The following is a 16,643-nucleotide window of genomic DNA, read 5'->3' on the forward strand; positions in this document are numbered from 1 at the left end:
CATCTGTGTGTCTGTATGTGTGTGTACATCTGTGTGTCTGTATGTGTATGTGTGTCTGTATGTGTGTGTGCATTTGTGTAGGTGTGTGCATGTGTGTTTGTACATCTCCCTATGTGTGCATGTGTGTGCACACACGTTTTGCATATACCAGGTAGCTCTGCTGAGCTGAGGGCAGTTTCACCACGTGGTCCTGGCGCCTGAGCTCTCACTCGGGCGAAGAAAAACTCGTTTTAGACTCATTGTGTGCTAATTAATACATCAGCACATTTGGAATAAGTGTACTTTCCAGACCAACGTCAGCAGAGCTGACTGTGAGTGCTTGGCTTCACGTCACAGCCAGCGGGTTTGCCTGACCCCTCAGGGTAGGAAGGTGGTGAGGTCTGAGAAGTCACAGGCGTGGAGACTGGAATCCGAAGGCAGGGTGCTGGGTCCCCTCCACTTTCTGGGCCCTTACACGGCCACGGCAGAATGCAGTGTCCCGTGGCAACCATCTAGTTCTGCTTGTGTCTGTAGATATGATGAACGGCCATCAAGGACTCTCTGTGGTTTTCAGGTACGGAATAAGAAGGCAGGTCTTAGAGGCTCTGTGTGGTTCTGTTTTTGTTTTGTTTAGTTTTACAAGACAGGGTTTCTCTGTGTAGCCCTGGCTGTCCTGGACTCCCTTTGTAGACCAGGCTGGCCTGGAACTCACAGAGGTCTCCCTGCCTCTGCCCCCCTGAGTGCTGGGATCACAGGCGTGCGCCACCATGCCTGGCGAGGCCCTACGGTTTAACTCCAGCTCTATAAACCGTCACTTCATTTTTGTTGCATTCATTTTCTCATCTGCAAAAGGAATTTGATTATATGTTGTCTCTTAGCTCCCTCCTGACTCCAGTATTCTGTGACTTTAGGGCTTCCTATGTTGATAAAGTGTGGAGAAATTTTTACTATCTACCAAGCCCTCCATCCTGCTTAGCGACATTTGTTTCATCCCATCCCATCCCATGCCTCCCTTGGATGCTTCCCAAAGTGAAAATTCCAAATCGTTATGGTCCTTAATCTCTGTCTCTACCAACAGATGGAACCCACCGAGGCTGATCGCGTCTGAATTCACAAAGCTCCCTTCTTTATTTTGTTAATAGCTTTATTGAAGTAAAATTGACGTGCCATAAGTCGCACACTTCCGTGTGTACGATTTGTTAGATGCTGGCATCTGGATACCACCGTGAAACTACCACCACACTCAAGATACGGACAGCATTCAACATCCCCTCACCTTCCTTTCCGACCTAGTGTAGTCTGTCCCTCCCTTCCGTGTAACTCTCCCCAGCATGTGACTCTGGTAATCATGAATGTATGCCCTGCCATGAAGGAGTCTACATTTTCTAAAACAATATAAACTAAATTATAAGTATGTAGTATTGCTGTTTGACATTTTTTCCTTCGGCAAAATGGTTTTGTGATTTATCCATCTTTCTTTCTTTCTTTCTTTCTTTCTTTCTTTCTTTCTTTCTTTCTTTCTTTCTTTCTTTCTATGAAAAAAAAATACCACGGAGCTGGTAGTGTCTATCAGACGGCTCTCCTGCAATCATCCCCTCATCTGCTGGCGGGATGGAGCTGCCGCTGACTTCGGCACAGTTTTCTTGATCCGTTGACACGGGAGAGCCCACTGTTGGTGCTGCCGTCCCTGCGCTGGTGGCCCTGGACTGTATATATAAGAAAGCCCCTTCCTGAAGAGAAACGGGGGAGGAGTGGAGGGAGGGGTAAGGCTGGGAGAGGGTCTGCGAGGAGAGGAGGGAGGAGAAACTATGGTCAGAATGTAATATATGGAAGAAGGATACATCTTTAAAAATGTTTAAAGAAAAGAAAAAAGCAGCTTGAGCAAGCCTCGGGGAGCAAGCCCATAAGCAGCACTCCTCCATGGCCTCTGCTTCAATGCCTGCCTCCAGCTTCCTGCCTGAATTCATGATGAATATGAGCCATAAGGAGAAATAAACCCCTTTTTTTCCCCAAATGCTTTTGGTCAAGGTCTGCATCACAGTAATAGAAAGTAAACTAAGAAAGCTTATTTTTAATTTTAAAAAACAGTTTTAAACAGACTGTTTATTATTTATTCTTTGACAATTTCATAGATATAAGTAATGTGCCTTTGTCATACATATTCCAACTGCCCCTGCCTCTCCTCCCCAAACCTCACCCCCGAAACCTCTCATTTTTCCCCAGGAACCCCTAACTCCTCCCAGGAACTCCCAACACGTTCACCTCCCCAGTTTGCTTTCGCTTTTTGGGGGGGTTTTGTTTTCTTTTTCTGAGACAGGTACTTCCTGTGTAACCCCTTCCTCAATGCTCATAGGCATCTCATTCAAGGCTGAGCACTCTAGAGATGCTCCTTCTCAGCTCTCTGACCAGCCGTGGGTCTCTGCTCTAACTGCTGACCACAGCGGAGGAAGCTTCTCTAGCCAAGGTTGAGAACAACACTAATTAATTAATTAAATGGTGTGCGAGAGAGAGACAGAGACGCAGAGAGAGTGTTTGTGACAGCACACACGTGGAGGTTCCCTTCTCAGGAGTCAGCCCTCTCCTTCCGCCACGTGAGTTGTTCTGGGCATCAAACTCAAGGGCAAGCGCCTTCACCCGTTGGCCAGCTCAGCAGCCTCATCTGCGTGTATCTTCTTCAGGGAATGTCCACTCAAGTATTTTGCCCAAGTTATATAACTGGGTATTTGTTTTCTCAACATGGAATTTTTATTTTTCAGCACATGTTAATTATGCCTACCGATGGTCTTCATTTCTACCTTTCCACTTACGTATATTACTGAGCTGTTTTAAGTTGTGGTAAAATATGCATGACTTACAATTTTCCACATCAGTTTTGTTTTTTTATGTGTATAGTGATATTAAGAGCTGTCACATCGAGCTACTAAAACTCTTCTCACTGAAAACCTGAAACCTGACACCCATTTTCAGCCTCTGGTGCCACCATTGTTCTCTCTGTCTCAGTGAATTTCACTGTTCTTAAGCCTCTCATATGACTGGACTTGCATAGACTAAGAGATATTTAAACACACATTTTAAGATAGACGGTCTCAGTATGTTGCTGAGGTTGGCCTAGAACTAACGTGCTCAAGGCACATTTCTTGCCTCAGTCTCTGAAATAGCTGATGCTATAAATGTGCGCTGTTGCGTCTGGCTGGCTCTTGTCTTTTTTTTTTTGGTTTTGTTTGTTTGTTGTTGTCCTGTTTTGTTTTGTTTTTTTTTGAGACAAGGTTTCTCTGTGTAATAAACCCTAGCTGTCCTGAAACTTCACCCCAGACCAGGCTGGCCTCGAACTCGAAGAGATCTGCCTGCCTGTTCCTCTCGAGTGCTGGGATTAAAGATGTGCACCACCTTGCCTGGCCAAAGTTGTTTTGTTTATTAATGCAAGGTCTCTAATGAAGCCCATGGGACCAAGGCTGGCCCACCTCTGATCCTCCTGCCTCCACCTGAAAAGTTCTGGAATTGTGTGCTATCGTGCCCAGCTGACACCCATCTTTTCATGTAATTGTCCAATTTCACATAGCTAACAGTCCTATGGTTCATTTGTGTTGCAGCATGTACCATAATTTCTTTCATTTTTAATGTTGAATAATAATACTCCATTGTTCACCCATTCATTTCCTGGTGTACACTTATTTCAGTTCTACCTTTTGATTATTGGGCTTATTGCTGCTAGAATCAATTTGAGCCAGGTGTGGTGGTTCCAGCATTGGGGAAGCAGAAGTAGAAAGGTTGCCGTGAGTTCAAGGCCAGCCTAGGGTGTAGTTTGGTGACACGGCCTCCAAACAAACAAACAAAAAAACCAAAGACAGCAACAACAAAAACAACCTAGAAAATCCAAATAACTCTTTAGGTCTTTGACTGGGTTTTGTTTTGTTTCAAGACAGGGTCTCACTATGCAGTTCTGATTGTTCTAGAACTCACTGTTTAGATCAGGTTAGCCTCAGACTCACAGAGATCCCCCTGCCTCGGCAGAGGCTCACTGTAACACCTGACGTTAGCCTGCCTTTTCTTTTTTTAAGATGAAAGATTTTGTTTACGTATTTCTATGTTGTGTGTGCTCATGTATGTATGTACGCGTGCGGTCGTATGTATGTGCACATGGGGAGCTGTGTGTGACAGGCTCTTCTGATTTGTATATACGTGCTGGTGACCAAACTCAGAGCCTCATGTCCTAGTGACAAGCACTTTTCCTCACTGAACCATTTCCCAGCCTGATGTTCTTATTGTTGAGTTTACTTATTCATACATTCTGGATATAAAACGTTTAACAAAATCATGACCCTCATTTTCCTTCCAGCCCCTTCCAGCTTGTGGCTTTTCATTTTCTTTTCTTCCTTTCTTCCTTCCTTCCTTCCTTCCTTCCTTCCTTCCTTCCTTCCTCCCTCTCTCTCTCTTTCTTTCTCCCTCTCCCTTTTGTTCTTCTTCTTCTTCTTCTTTTTTTTTTTTTTCTCTGAGACAAGATTTCTCTGTGTAGCCCTGGCTGTCCTGGAACTCACTCTGTAGACCATGCTGGTCTTGAACTCATGGAGATCCACCTGCCTCTGCCTCCCAAGTGCTGGAATTAAAGACGTGTGCCACCACCACCCAGCTCCATTATCTTAATATTTCTCAAAGAACAGACACTTTGGTTCAGAGCGATTAATATTTTTTTCTTTTAAATTTATATTTATATTTATATTTCTTTTAAATTAATATTTTTTTCTTTTTCTTTAAAACACTTGAAGTACCTAACTCACAGTGGTGATGGGTCCTTGCTGTCCTACAGATGGTTTTGGCTTTGGGCTTTGAAGTGAGGTCTGCACCCCACATGGCATGGAGTTCAGTTTTAATTTGTCTGTGAGCACTCAAGTGCTAGAGCATGGTTGGTGGAGATGACATTGTTTTTCCACCATTGTTTTTCACGGAGGTATTTCTGTACCCCGGTCTAAAGAAAAGAGTATGCAGTCTCTCTGGGTGTTAGAATCAGTTTCACTCATCTGCTTGTCTTTCTGGATAAATTAGTGCCCTCGATTCCTGGAGCTTCATAGTAGATCTTGGGAAGAGATAGCTTGAGTTCTCCAGTTTCTTTTTTTTTTTTTTTTCTTTTTTTAAGATGTCTTGGTCACACTAGGTCCTCTGGATAGCCAAATAATGTTTAGAATCAGCCTGTCAACCAGGCTTGTGATAGGATTGTGCTGGCGCGATAGATTTATGTGAGGAGAATTGACTTCCTTCTTCTTTCCCCTCCTCCTCTTCTTCTTTAATGGCTCCTTGTGGTCAAGGCACTCGCTGCCAATCCTGACAATCTGAGTTTGGTTCTCAGAACCCACGTGGTAGAAGGGGAAAACGAACTTCAGTGTCCTCAGACTTCCACTCAGGAGAGGTGGCACCCGCGTGTAATCTGCATGTACACACACGCACACACACACAAACAAATGCAACCCCAAACTTCAAAACCTAAAAGAAAATTTGCAAAGATCAGTATGTGTAGAAGATGGTGTCTCTTGGTAAATGATATACATGTATTGGCATCTCCTGTTTGGGATTTGAGTAGCCTGTAAACATAAATTTGCTCATGTTGATTAGTAAGTTTTCAAGTCTTGTATCCTTATTGACTCCCCCCCCCCCATAAGGTCTCACTGGGTAGCACTGGCTGGCCTCAGACTTCCAGTTCTCTCCACTCAACCTCCTGATTGCTGGTATCACAGGTGTGTGCCAGTGTTCTCACTCCCTTCGTGTTTACCTGAAGCTTTGTAGTTGGGCATATAAATGCTTAAGATTAGTACACATTCGCCATTGTTTGCACTCCTGTTACTATGAATTCACATCTTTATTTCCAACGGTAGTCTGTACTTTTTAACTCTCTTGGTTTTTTGGTTTGTTTCTTTTGTTTTGAGACAATATCTCATTACATCTCTCTTTCTTGCCTGGACTTTGCTATGACGAGGAGGGAAGGGAAGGAGAGAGGAGGGGAGGGAAGGGGAGGAGAAGAAAGGGAAAGGTAGGGAGGAGAGGAGAAAGAAGAAAAAGGAAGGGAGAGGAGAGGAGAGCATAGGGGAGGAGAGGAGAGAAGAGAAGAGAGAAGAGGGGAGGGAGGGGAGGAGAGAAAAGAGAATTTCAGGTCACAGTCATATCAAGTTAGGAATCCACCCTTAGAACCTTACTAACTTTAAATCTCTTTCCCGTGTGTGTCTTTCTGCTTCTGGGACAGCTCACTCAGGCTGATCCTTTCCAGGTCCCACCATTTACCTGAAAATTTCATGATTTCCTTATTTTTCATTCCCGAGTAATATTCCATTGTGTAGATGTACCACAATTTCTGCATCCATTCTTCAGTTGAGGGGCATCTGGGCTGTCTCCAGCTTCTGGCTATTACAAATAAAGCTGCTACAAACATGGTTGAGCAAATGTCCTTATTATGTACTTGAGCCTCTTTTGGATATATGCCTAGGAGTGGTATAGCTGGATCTTGAGGAAGCACTATTCCTAGTTGTCTGAGAAAGCGCCAGATTGATTTCCATAGTGGTTGTACAAGTTTACATTCCTACCAGCAGTGGAGGAGGGTTCCCCTTTCTCCACAACCTCTCCAGCATGTGTTGTCACTGGAGTTTTTCATCTTGGCCATTCTGATGGGTGTAAGATGAAATCTCAGGGTCGTCTTGATTTGCATTTCCCTAATGGCTGATGATGTTGGGCATTTCTTTAAGTGTTTCTCTGCCATTCTATATTCCTCTACCGAGAATTCTCTGTTTAGCTCTGTTCCCCATTTTTTTAATTGGATTACTTGGTTTGCTGCTATATACTCACTCATATAGACATGTATTATAGGATAAACCTACTAAAATCTGTACATCTAAATAAACTAATCAAGAAAGAGGACCCTGACTAAAATGCTCAATCCCCATCCCGAAAAGCAGAGAGGAAGGACATCAGAAGAAGAAGAAAACAGGAAACAAGCTAGAAACCTGCCACGGAGGGCTTCTGAAAGGCTCTGCCCTGCAGACTATCAAAACAGATGCTGAGGCTTATGGCCAACTGTTGGGCAGAGTGCATGGAATCTTATGTAAGAAGTGGGAAATAGTAAGATCTGGAGAGGATAGGAACTCTACAAGGAGAGCAACAGAACCAGAAATTTGAACACAGGGGTCTTTCCAGAGACTCATACTCCAACCAAGTACCATGCATGGAGATAACCTAGAACCCCTGCACAGATGTATCCCATGGCAGTTTAGTGTCCAAGTGGGTTCCATAATAATGGGAAGAGAGACTGCCTCTGACATAATCTGATTGGCCTGCTCTTTGATCACCTCCCCCTGAGGGAGAAGCCGCCTTACCAGGCCACAGAAGATGACAATGCAGCCACTCCTGATGAGATCTGATAGACTAAGATCAGAAGGAAGGAGAGGAAGATCTCCCCTATCAGTGGACTTGGGGAGGGGCATGCGTGAAGAAGGGGGTGGGAGGGTGGAATAGGGAGGGGAGGAGTTAGGGGCTTATGGGGAGATACAAAGTGAATAAAGTGTAATTAATAAAAATAAAATTAAAATTAAAAAAAAAAAAACCTCTCTCCCAACCTAAAGAACATAGCTCTGCTGTGTCCAGATACAGGAACTCTGGGAAGTTAGGGCTTTTAAGTGAATTTTAAAGAGGATGAAATTCAGTCCACAGTACAGCTCATAAGCCAATATTGATAGGTTATTCTCTCTGCATTTTAATTAGGGTGTCTAAACATTTATAGCTTCCAATTGTTGATGTAGTTCGGTTTGAATTTGCCATGTTGATATTTGTTTTCAATTTTCCCCATATGGTCCTTGTTTGCTTTGCTCTGTCTCAGTCTGCACAAAGCTGTGAAAACCTGAAAGAATTCATGCTTTTTGCCTTGTTCTCAGCGAGTATCGTTGGGGCTGGCTTTTTGCTCTCCAGCCCATGTCCATTCCTCAGTCTAGTGGCCTTTTCCACTGCCAACTCTTGGGGCTGAAGTTGGCTAAAGATGATAGAATTCAGACTATAGGATAATTCTCAACCACTTTGGCAGGCCAACTGATACATTGTAAGAACTTGCCTTACCCAGTTATCTAGCTGCATTTCCAAGATCTTTCCCCACCTATTCTTCATATTTTCTCCTCGATCGCTGTCTTTTCTTTTTTTTTTTATTTCCTTCCTTCTTAATGTATGTTTATATGTGATGGATATGTGCCTGTAAGTACGGGTACTCATGCCGTGGTATACATGTGGAGATCAGGGGACAACTTGCAAGAGTTAGTTCTCTTCTTCCACCTTTCCATGGGCGTCAGGACTGAACTTAAGTCATTAGGCTCTCAAGGCAAGTACCTTTACCCACTGAGCCATCTTGCAGGCCTCTCTTTAATCTTAGATCTACTTTTGTTCACGCATCGATGACCTTCTCCTCAGCTCCAGCTCAGTCCCAGCATGTATCTTTTTTTTTCACGCTTTTCTGTTTACACGCAAGCCTTCTTCCTCTCTTTCTGATGAAATTTTTATGGCCCTGTAAAGCTTCAGTGCCTGCTACTTCTATGTAAGGCCTGAACTGACTCTCCCCCCTTACCCCAAGAGAAAAAGGGGGTCCCCTGCCTCCACCGAGTTCTCTGGCTGTTTTGTGAGTGAGTCTTTCAACATTTACTACATATTCTGTGTGTCCAGCCAGGTGCCAAAATTCAAAGGCTAAAAAGCCATGTATTATTGAAATGTCTCTTTCATGTTGTTTTTTTTTTTTTTTTAAAAAACAGTTCTTTTTAAAAAAAAAAACTTTTTTTATTTGAGAATCTGATGTAAGAGTATAATGCATTTTGATCTAATCCACCCTGCACTCTCTATCCTCCAACCTCACCCTCACCTTCCCATCACCACATTTCCCTCCAGACTTCTGATATCAGAGAGTAAACCTCAGACTTCAGGCCTGCTCTGCCACTAGTGCCCCCGGTAGTAAGTTGAGGCCCTTGGTTGCACACAGCAAAAATAGGTTTTGAGGGACTTAGTCAGAGAAGTGAGTTATTGGAAGAATATCATGTAGATAACAGAGCTGATGGGAAGGATGTAGAGAGAGACTTAGCAAAGGCCCAAGATGCAAGGGCAAGCAGGCTGAACCACCACGGGACACTGGTCACCTCTGCTGACCCTGTCACATGGTTCCCCTTGCTTCTCTCCGGGTGTGCCCTGTCTTTGCCATACAGAGGCTCTGGGAATCTCAACAGGTTTATTAAACTGAACAACTGCACGCACCAAGGCTCCAAGAGACAAGAAGAGAAAACACAAGGCCCTTCATTTCCTCTTGTTGGGATGACTTTGAAAGTAACAGCCTAACAGCCTCTCCAGCTGCTGAGACAGTGCCCAGGTGAAAACACACATGTGACTTCAGCTCCAGTTTTCTGCGATCCCCTTGGGTCTCGTTTTTCTTGTGTCAGCTTTATTTGTAGCACAGATAACCTTTAAGGCTGCAGGCTAGGGATATACGTCTCTCTCTTCCTTCTGATTGGGCATCTTAGAGTACTTATCTGCCCATCAAGGATCATCGGGAGGATGCCACTGACCTGAACATGGCTCCCAACCACTTTCAGCTGAGAGACAGCAGGGCAGGAGAGAAAGGAGCTTGTAGCACACCCCCTTGGGGGTGCCACTGGTTTCAAGGCTCTGGGCTGGAAGCCCCAGTACATATCAGGCAGCCCCGCACCCCTCTGGCTCCTCTGGGGCCCTCTAGGATCTCTGTGTACAACTATCAGTATCTACTAGGTAGGTGATTATCCCAAGGGGCGAGGTTGTTTCTATGTGAGAACAGATGGTAATCACAAAGACAAAGCGGGGACAGCCTTCAGTACAGCATTCAGTCCCATCCTGTCATCAGCAGTTCTTGGGGTATTAAAATTCACACTTGCTCAAATTACTGATTCCACCTTATGGAGGTCCATGTTCTCGTAAGATACATAAATATCATAGTAACAGTGTAAATACAAAATATTCTGATCTAAAATATAACAGACTAGTTATGATACAGTTGATGCACTTTAAAGTGAAAACTTGCTGGTAAATAAAAACACACACCAAAAGTAGCCATTTACTTAAAAAATAAATTTAAATTTACTGAAAAATAATAATACAATTTCTATGTGTCTTCTCTTCTTAGAAATATGTGCCCTTAGTATTGCATACCCGTCAAATTGATAAACCCTATGTCATAATTGATTTTAATTGATGGGTTTAATTTTCCTGAGTTTTTATCTGCTGTCTCTTTTCCTGTTCTCAGGTCCCATCCAGTTAAGCAACCAGCTGTTGGGTTCTCTTCAGACTCTTGCCTGGAACAGTTTTTCAAATCTTAGCTTCGGTGTTTTTGACTATTTTGAGGTGACTTGATTAGCTGTTTTGTAGAATGTTTACCTGCTGGCATTGCTGCGGTAGTCTTCCCGTGACTTGACCAGAGGGATGTATTCGGATAAGGAAACCACAAAAGTAACATCCTGCTCTCATCACATCTTATAATGAGACCATGCTACCGTGCATCCTGTATTTGTAGTTTGTCTGGTGAAGAAGAGGTCAGGACCCTGTACGGAGTCCAGGTGTGCCAGATAGAGGTGTTTGATTGATGGCAAAGCGGTTTCCACTTCAAACTCATCTTCCCCTGAGTTATGCCCCAGCAATCTCTGGCAACCGCCAGGGAGATGTGCAGAAAAGATGAACATGGCAGGAACTGTGGCCCTCAGAAAGGAATGCCTGCACGGTGGAGCCTTGGCTGGTGCCTGGGAAGTTAGACTTCAGGAAGGCAGTACGCCGTGAGCCAAAGAGAGCTAGGTTTCGATTGTAAAAATGGTTTGGGTGCTAAGGGTACAGGTCAGCTTTAGAGTGTCTGTCTAGCATATCCAAAGGCCCTGGGTTTGATCTCCAGCACTGTGAGCAAACAAGGAGCACTTCGTGGTGGTGGTGGTTTGAACGAAAAATGCCCTCCATAGGCTCAGAGAGAGTGGTTATTGTTGGGAGGCGTGGCCTTGTTGGAGTAGGTGTGGCCTTGTTGGAGGAAGCGAGTCACTGAGGAAAGGCTTGAGGTTTCAGATGCTCAAGCCAGCCCCAGTAGCTCTCCCTCTCTTCCTGCTGCCTGATGAGATGAAGAACTCTCAGCTACTTCTCCAGCACCAGGTATGCCTAAGTGCTGCCATGCTTCCTGCTGTGATGATAATGGACTAAACCTCTGAACTGTAATCCAGCACCAATTAAATGTTTTCCTTTATGAGAGTTTCCATGGTCATGGTGTCTCTTCACAGCAATAGAAACCCTAACGAAGACAGTGGGGTTCTTCCATAAAAGTTGTTAATGGAGAGATATATACAGGTAGAATAACCTCATGAGCCCAGTGTTCATACCTAACTCAGCATTAGAATTAGAATTAGAATTCAGCTGATCCTGCCTGGTCAGCTCCAGCTAGTTTCCTCCTATGTTATTTCTCCTCTACCCCCAGGTTTCCTTATTTTGTGTGTGTGACTGCTTTTCCTGCGTATGTGAGTACATATAACTGTATGTGTGTGTACCGTGTGCATGCCTGGTACACACAGAGGTCAGAAGAGGGCATCATTATCTTCTGGGAAAGGGGTTCTAGATAGCTGTGAGGCACTGGCTGGGGCTGGAAATCAAAGCCAGTTGCTTTGAAAGACCAAGTGCTCTAAACTGTGGCTTCAACTCTCCAGCACTGTTTCTATATTATTTTGAGGCAAATATCCCATATCATTTTGTATCCCAACTCTAGCTCCCTCCCTCATCTCCTCCTGGTCCCACCCTCCTTTCTTCTTCCTCCCATATGTCCTTCCCCTAGTCCACTGATAGGGGAGGTCCTCCTCCCCTACTATCTGATCCTAGCCTATCAGGTCTCATCAGAACTGGCTGGATCCTCTTTCTCTGTGGCCTAGTAAGGCCACCCAGGCAGGGGGAGGTGATCAAAGAGCAGGCAACCAAGTTCATGTTTATGACTGCCCCTGCAACCCTTACTAGGGAACCCCCATGGAGACTGAGCTGCCCATGGGCTACATCTGAGCCACTGGGTCTAGGTCCTCTCCATGCATGGTCCTTGGTTGATTCATCAGTCTCTGCAGGCTTCCCTGGGCCCAGAGGTTTTGGCTCTATTGCTCTCCTTGTGGTGTTCCTGTCCTCTCCAGGTCTTTCTATCTTCCCCCTTCTTCCATAAGATTCCCTGCACTCTGCCTAAAGTTTGGCTGTGAGTCTCAGCCTCTGCTTTGATATCTCAATTAGTAGAGTCTTTCAGAGGCCCTCTGTGGAAGGCTCCTGCTCTGTTCCCTGTCTTCTCCCGCTTCTGATGTCCATTGCATTTGCCCCTCTGAATAAGGATTAAGCATCTTCCCTAGGGTTCTCCCTGTTTTTTAGCTTCTCTAGGACTATAGATCTTAGTATCCTATATTATATGGCTAATATCCACCTATAAGTAAACATAGACCCTGTGTGTCTTTCTGCTTCTGGGATATCTCACTCAGAATGATGGGTTTTGTTTGTTTGTTTGTTTTGCTTTGTTTTTCTACTTTTACTTTTTGGTAACTTTAAATTTATAAATAACAATTGTATATAGTTATGAAGAATAGTGCTTCAAAGCATGTTTCTGTTGTGAGAGGGTAAAAAAAAAAAGGCTAAACAATGTCCCTGACACTTAACAGACTCACTCATTTGTGGTGAGAATGTTTAAAATCCGCTCTCTCAGCAAGTCTGTGTTACACAGCGAGTTCTAAACCACAGTTATTACACTCTGCAATAGATTTCCAGAATGCCTTTCTTCTACGTACTTGAAACTTTGCACTCTTGACTCCCATCTCCCCACCTCTGCTCCTGTAATTCCCCTAGCTCCTACGGACCTCTGTTTTATTTAGTAATTCTGACTGTCTGAGATTCCACAGATAAGGCTCATAGATGAAAGACTTGGTCTTCATCACATAGTGCAGCTTGAAGAGGGAAGACCCACTGATGAAGTCGAGTCACTGCAAACATGACTTTGAAAGAAATACAATTAATTCCTTGCCCATTCCTCTTTGTTTTGCTTTCTGGCTGCTGGGAAGTGAGTATCTTTGTTCTACCACATTTTAGAATATGCTGCAATATCTTCCTCATCTCAGAACAGACTCTGAATTTTCCATAGGGTCAACCAGGTTATAGGTGTGCACCTCTGACATCCTGAGCCAAAATAAACCTTTACGTATTAAGTTAGTTGTCTCAGGCATTTAGTCACAGTGACCACACACACACACACACACACACACACACACACACACACACACAAATGTCTGACTAACTCAGGTGTGGTGATTTGAATGATAACATCTCCTTTAGTCTCTGACATTTGAACACTTGGTCCCTACTTGTTGGCACTGCTTGAGCAGGTTTAGGAGGTATGGCTTTGCTGAAGGAAGTGTGTCACCAACCATGAGCTTTGAGGGCTTAAAGCCCCAGTCCGGGATCCTGCTATTTCCGGATTCTGCCACCCAGGAAAGCCCAGCTTTGGCCATTGGCTTCCCAGATGAATGTGTTTTCATGCAGCTGTGTTGCTTTCTACATGTTAATTTCTCCTCCACATCTTCTTCAAAGTCCTCTGGCCCATCCAGGTCCATTTGTGTGCTCTGTCTGGTTCTGTGCCATTTCATTGGTATTGTTGAGGAGCCTTTTCAGGTGATGGCGTTTCCATCTCCATCCTTCCTCTCACCTGAGTCTGATTTCTTGTGTTTTGTATGTAGCGCTGTCCCCACCTTCTCCTTACTCTTCTTGTTGCACAGATGAATAGCCCTGGCCTTCTGCTCTATCAGCACGGAGCTAGCCATCAGTCCCATCAGAGCTTGGGTACTGTTTTGCTCAGCCATTGTGGCCTCTCTCTGTCCTTCCTTCAGGAACGTGTGCCCCTGATTTGTAAGAGGTGCTACCTTTTCTTGATAAAAGCTTCCACTGATTTCTCTGGATTGTTGTTAATATTCTGCCCCATTATTTTGGGCAGAAACCAGCCTCATTAATGTTGGCTTTTGCAAGAAGCCAAGTGTCTCATCTCCCATCCCCATGAGGAGACTGAGACGCAGTCCTTGAGCTCTGCACCTAGACTTATTTATAAATATTCTTTTGAGAAGTTTGGCTTTAACTCCTATCTTGTGTCTGGCACAAGAGAGTTTTTTATTTGACACTAGCTTACCGTGTATTAAATTTTTATTGGACTTTTTTCCTCCCAGTCATATACCGTTTGATCTTTTTATATCAGCCCAATCCAGCATATTGTCCAGAATTTGTTATTATATATATTTTTTTCATCCCGAATCCTCTTGAGCATGGGACCCAGTCAATGTCTGTAGAAGTTCTGAATAAATGCCGAAAGGTCTGAATACATGGGTCCTACAGAGCTTTGTTGTCAAGACTTACTTTCAGTTCTGTTTCTCCGTAAGTTGATGCCCACAGCCATTAATGCTAGGCTCTTAGGAGGTATCTTTGCTCATAAACTAAGATGAAAGAAAAAGAGAAAAGGTGAAAATCAAGACCAGATTGTATGCATTGTCTCAGCTGGTCAAGACTGTAGATATGGACTTAGCCATGTGTGTCTGAAGAGAGCTGATGCTTTCAAAACCAGTGACTGTAGCAAATCTAAAGCCTGGCAACTAGCATTTCAACTGAGGTATTGCTACAGCATGGATACTGTTTAAGAGTATCCCCCAAGGGTCAATGTGCTGGACATGTAAAAATTCCACAGCACATTAGCATGAGTGTGTAATGTGCAACCTCTAAGGTAAGATCTCATGGGGAGCAAATGAAGGTATTTCCCTCAGAAAGAATTTATGTGGTTCTCATGGGACGCTGGTTAATTATTTTTCAAAATGGTTGTTTGCTTATTAAGTGTACTGGTGTTTTGCCTGCAGCTTTGTCTGTGCACCTTTGCCTACAGAGGCCAGAAAAGGGCAGTCAGACAGTTTTATAACTGTGTGTGGAGTTAGACAGTTATGAGCAGCCATGTGGGTGCTGGGAACTGAACCCAGTCCTCCGCAAGGGCAGCTAATGCTCTTAACCTATGAACAATCTCGCCAGCCCTCCCTGGTTCATTCATGTGAGAGGTTTGTTACCAAAGGGCATGCCATGCAATCACTCTTTCTTGTCCACACTCCATACATTCTGAAGCCATTCACCACTGAGAACTCAGCAGAGCTAAGCTGATGTCAGCTTTGTGCCCTTGAACTCCCAGAACTGGGCAACAAATATACTTCTTTCTTTTGTAAATGGCCAACTTCGAGTCTTTTGTTATAGTTACAGAAAATGAACTAATATAGGCACCATCTCAGTGAGGCTATACAAATTTCCTTCATTGCAATTGACAGGCATAGAGAAGGTTCTGGAAGGGAGCCGACCATGGTTCTGGAAGGGAGCGGACCATAGATTCCTGTTTTAATGGAGGTCTTTCCTATTGCATCGTAGAGACAATGCAGATCTGCTTTTGAAGTGACGGGAATCAAGAGAATATTTTCTAGATTACGCCACTACCCTTCTAACCAGCTACATCCAGGGCAAAACGCACTGTGGCAAGGTGGCTTTGAACATTGGAAACTCTGGATTCTCGTCAGTGACACTTCTCTGGTGACACCCCCAAAATCAGGAGAGGGTGGACTAAACAGACAAGGCAAATGCAGTAGGGAAAGGGAGAGCTTTACAAAGTACAGATTAATTCTCTGTAAAGACCAAGGGCCTGGAGACAAAGAAAATGAGTTGGCGGTAGGGGCCTCTTAAGCAATCTCAGACCTCACTGTACACACTTCCTCTGTGGTAATTACTGTCACCACAGCCAAACAGTCATTTCTTCAATCATTTGTTAATTATTTATCTCTTTCACTCTACAATAAATCCCATGAGGAGGTAGACTGTGTCTGTCTTATCACCCCAAGTCCCATACTGACAGACACATAGTAAATATTTATTGAGTAAATGAAGGGTCATGAACCAATCCTGCACTGGGTTTTTTTTGCATAATGTCTTCCTCATTCTGGCTTAAACTCTATTCTCTGCCTTCACATTCACCAGCTGCCCCATGTTTACACAATAAAAGTCCCACTAACAATGATTTCACCTGTGTATTTATGTGGCTTTGAACAGAGTGTCATGGGCAGAGCAAAATAATTAAGTCTTTGGTTTTTGTTCCAGTTTTTTGTTTTCATTTTGGTTTAATGTGATTTGGTCATTTTCAAATAAAAAGTAGATCCAAGCTATGGAGAAAAATGAAAGCAAACAGAACTGCAATTTTACATTAGTAACTCCCTCCCTCTCTCCCTTACTGCCTCCCTCCTTCCCTTCCTTCCTCCCTCTCTCTTTCTGTCTCTGTCTCTCTTATTTTTTCCAAGAAGGTTTCTCTGTGTAGCCTTGGCTGTCCTGGAACTTGTTCTGTAGACCAGGCTGGCCTTGAACTCACAGAGTTCCACCCTCCTCTGCCTACTGTGTACTGGGATTAAAGGTGTGCACTACCACCACCAAGCAACCAACCTTAGTAACTCAAGGTGCCACAGAAAGGAAATCTAGAGTGTAGCCCTTCTTCCTCTTCCTGTGTTCCTCCTCCTCTTCCTTCTTCTTTGTTTATCTTTCTTTCTTTCTATCTATCTATCTATCTATCTATCTATCTATCTATCTATCTATCT

General features: G+C 43.9%; 1 pseudogene; it reads left to right on the plus strand.

Moving 5' to 3' along the window:
- LOC129673657 (transcription factor BTF3-like) overlaps positions 1-16,643 on the plus strand; it is a 63,763-nt pseudogene that overhangs the window by 855 nt on the left and 46,265 nt on the right.

The sequence above is a fragment of the Psammomys obesus genome, unplaced genomic scaffold, assembly GCF_907164565.1.
Source record: "Psammomys obesus unplaced genomic scaffold, mPsaObe1.curated_primary_1811, whole genome shotgun sequence".
In the NCBI taxonomy this organism is placed as follows: domain Eukaryota; kingdom Metazoa; phylum Chordata; class Mammalia; order Rodentia; family Muridae; genus Psammomys; species Psammomys obesus.